The following is a 4,196-nucleotide window of genomic DNA, read 5'->3' as shown; positions in this document are numbered from 1 at the left end:
ATGAAATCAGCAGGGATGTAAAGGCCTTCAACCTTTACTAATATGTTCTCTACTTGTCCATAAGCCTGTTTTCTGGAATTATCTGCCATCTCTAATGAGATTTTAGCAGCTTGTACCTCAAAGATTCCCAGTTTCTCCATTACAGAGAGTGGCATGAGGTTTATTTCTGATCCAAGGTCACATAGAGCCTTCTCAAAGGTCATGGTACCTATGGTACAAGGTATTAGGAACTTTCTAGGATCCTGTTTCTTCTGAGGCAATCTCAGTTGATCCAATGTATTTGGTTCATTGGTGAACAGGGGAGGTTCATCTCCCCAAGTCTCATTACCAAATAAATTGGCATTCAGCTTCATGATTGCACCAAGGAACTTGGCAACTTGCTCTTCAGTAACATCCTCATTCTCTTCAGAAGAAGAATACTCATCAGAGCTCATGAAGGGCGTAAGGAGGTTCAATAGAATCTCTATGGTCTCTAGATGAGCCCCAGAGTCCTTTGGTTCCTCAGAGGGAAACTCCTTATTGATCACTGGACGTCCCAGGAGGTCTTCCTCCTTGGGATTCACGTCCTTATCCTCTCTTGTGGTTTCGGCCATGATGGTCAATTCAATGGCCTTGCACTCTCCTTTTGGATTTTCTTCTGTATTGCTTGGGAGAGTACTAGGAGGGATTTCAGTGATCCTTTTACTCAGCTGGCCCACTTGTGCCTCCAAATTTCTAATGGAGGACCTTGTTTCATTCATGAAACTTACAGTGGCCTTAGATAGATCAGAGACTAAGTTTGCTAAATTAGAGGTATTTTGTTTAGAGTTCTCTGTCTGTTGCTGAGTGGATGATGGAAAAGGTTTACTATTGTTAAACCTATTTCTTCCACCATTATTAAAGCCTTGTTGAGGCTTTTGTTGATCCTTCCATGAGAGATTTGGGTGATTTCTCCATGAGGGATTATAGGTGTTTCCATAAAGTTCACCCATATAATTTACCTCTGCTATTGCAGGGTTCTCAGGATCATAAGCTTCTTCTTCAGAAGATGCCTCTTGAGTACTGTTGGATGCAGCTTGCATTTCATTCAGACTCTGAGAAATCATATTGACTTGCTGGGTCAATATTTTGTTCTGAGCCAATATGGCATTCAGAGTATCAATTTCAAGAACTCCCTTCTTCTGAGGTGTCCCATTACTCACAGGATTCCTCTCAGAAGTGTACATGAACTGGTTATTAGCAACCATGTCAATGAGTTCTTGAGCTTCTGTAGGCATTTTCTTTAGGTGAATGGATCCACCTGCAGAAGTATCTAATGACATCTTAGCTAATTCAGACAGACCATCATAGAATATATCCAGGATGGTCCATTCTGAAAGCATGTCAGAAGGACACTTTTTGGTCAATTCCTTGTATCTCCCTCAAGCTTCATAGAGGGATTCACCTTCTTTCTGTCTGAAGGTTTGAACATCCACTCTAAGCTTGCTCAGCTTTTGAGGAGGAAAGAACTTGGCTAAGAAAGTCGTGACCAGCTTATCCCAAGAGTTCAGGCTATCTTTGGGTTGAGAGTCCAACCACACTCTAGCTCTGTCTCTTACAGCAAAAGGGAAAAGCATGAGTCTGTAGACTTCATGATCTACTCCATTAGTCTTAACAGTATCACAAATCTGTAAGAATTCAGTTAAGAACTGAAAGGGATCTTCAGATGGAAGTCCATGAAACTTGCAGTTTTGTTGCATTAGAGAAACTAATTGAGGTTTAAGCTCAAAATTGTTTGCTCCAATGGTGGGGATGGAGATGCTTCTTCCATGTAAATTAGAATTAGGTGCAGTAAAGTCTCCAAGCATCCTTCTTGCATTATTATTATTTTCGGCTGCCATCTCCTCTTTTTGTTCGAAAATTTCTGAAAGGTGCTTGCTGGATTGTTGTAATTTAGCTTCTCTTAGTTTCCTCTTCAGAGTCCTTTCAGGTTCAGGGTCTGCTTCAACAAGAATGTTCTTGTCCTTGCTCCTGCTCATATGAAAAAGAGGGACAGAAAAATAATAATAATAGGGATCTTTTTTGCCCAAGTATAGAGGTTCCCTTATGTGAGTAGAAGAAAAGAAGAAGAGAAAATCTGAACTCAGAGAGAGAGAGGGTTCGGATTTTTGGTGAGTGAGGGAGAGATGTTAGTAGATGAATAAATAAACAGAAGGAGATGAGAGAGAAGGATTTTCGAAAATTATTTTTGAAAAATGGTTAGTGATTTTCGAAAATTAAAAGAAGGAATAAATTAAAATTAAAATTTGAAACAATTAGTTAATTAAAAAGAATTTTTTTGAAAAAGAGGGAGGGATTTTCAAAAATTAGAGAGGGATAGTTAGTTAGGTAGTTTTGAAAGAGATGAGAAACAAACAAAAAGTTAGTTAGTTAGTTGAAACAAATTTGAAAATCAATTTTGAAAAGATAAGAAGATAATAAGTTAGAAAAGATATTTGAAAATCAAATTTTTGAAAAAGATAAGAATTTTTTAAAAAAAGATATGATAGAAAGATATGATTAGAATTAGTTTTGAAAAAGATTTGATTTTTAAAATCAAAATTAATGACTTGACTCACAAGTAATCACAAGATATGATTCTAGAACTTAAAGTTTGAATCTTTCTTAACAAGCAAGTAACAAACTTGAAATTTTTGAATCAAAACATTAATTTTTGATGATATTTTTGAAAATTATGAGATAAAATTAAGAAAAAGATTTTTGAAAAAAAAATATTTTTAAAATTTTCGAAAATAAATAAGAAAAATGAAAAAGATTTGATTTTTGAAAAAGATTTTGAAAAAGATAAGATTTTTAAATTGAAAATTTGATTTGACTCATAATAAAACAACTAAATTTTAAAAAGTTTTGAAAAAGTCAACTCAAATTTTCGAATTTATGAGAAGAAAAAGGAGAAGATATTTTTTTTATTTTTGAATTTTTTATGAGGAGAGAGAAAAACATGAAAATGATGCAATGCATGAAAGTTATGGATCAAAACAATGAATGCATGCAAGAATGCTATGAATGTCAAGATGAACACCAAGAACACTTTGAAGATCATGATAAACATCAAGAACATATTTTTGAAAAATTTTCAATGCAAAGAAAACATACAAGACACCAAACTTAGAAATCTTTCATGTTCAGACACTATGAATGCAAAAATGCACATGAAAAACAAGAAAAGACACAAAACAAGAAAATATCAAGATCAAACAAGAAGACTGGCCAGGAACAACTTGAAGATCATGAAGAACACTATGAATGCATGAATTTTCGAAAAATGCATAAAATTTTTAGAAAAAATGCAATTGACACCAAACTTAAAAATTGACTCAAGACTCAAACAAGAAACACAAAATATTTTTGATTTTTATGATTTTATGATTTTTTTTTGTATTTTTCGAAAATTATTTGTGAAAATGAAAAATAAGGATTCCAAAATTTTTAATATGAATTCCAGGAATCTTGCACTCTTAGTCTAAAGCTCCAATCTGAGGGTTAGACATCGCTTAATAGCCAGTCAAGCTTTAGCATGTAAATCAGGTGGATCAGGAACAGCAGCAGGTGGATTAGCAACAACTAGCTTGCTCTTGATAATGTTGGGTTGGAAGCCCCAGTCCAAATGAATTTAGACATGGCTTTACAGCCAGTCAGGCTTCAACATGCTTCATGAAACACTAGAATTCATTCTTAAAAAAATTTAGAATAATTTTCGAAAACAGATGAGAAATTTTGAAAGATTTTTTTGAAAAATTTTTGAAAATAAAACAAAAAGAAAATTACCTAATCTGAGCAACAAGATGAACCGTCAGTTGTCCAAACTCGAACAATCCCCGGCAACGGCGCCAAAAACTTGGTGCGCAGAAATTGTGATCCCTGAGATTGTAAAATTTGTTGTTCGTTCTCTCCCTGGCAATGGCGCCAAAAACTGGTGCACAGAACCATGGTCCAAACATAACTTCACAACTTCGCACAACTAACCAGCAAGTGCACTGGGTCATCCAAGTAATAAAACCTTACGTGAGTAAGGGTCGATCCCACGGAGATTGTCGGTATGAAGCAAGCTATGGTCACCTTGTAAATCTCAGTCAGGCGGATATCAAATGGTTATGGAGTTTTCGAAAATAAATGATAAATAAATAGAAAATAAAGATAGAAATACTTATGTAATTCATTGGTGAGAATTTCAGATA

At 34.9% G+C, this 4,196-nt stretch overlaps 1 non-coding gene across 1 annotated transcript; it reads left to right on the top strand.

Annotated features, from left to right (window-relative positions):
* The first annotated feature begins 1,355 nt into the window (after positions 1-1,355).
* LOC148581851 (small nucleolar RNA R71) lies at positions 1,356-1,463 on the top strand. The gene has a single exon (XR_015894042.1). It is a non-coding gene; the product is annotated as a small nucleolar RNA R71 (small nucleolar RNA).
* The last annotated feature ends 2,733 nt before the right edge of the window (positions 1,464-4,196 follow it).

Source organism: Arachis ipaensis, chromosome B10, assembly GCF_059453495.1.
Source record: "Arachis ipaensis isolate K30076 ecotype BB chromosome B10, ASM5945349v1, whole genome shotgun sequence".
NCBI classification, from domain to species: domain Eukaryota; kingdom Viridiplantae; phylum Streptophyta; class Magnoliopsida; order Fabales; family Fabaceae; genus Arachis; species Arachis ipaensis.
Note: the sequence above shows the minus strand (reverse complement) of the source record. Positions and strands in the feature narration are given on the sequence as shown.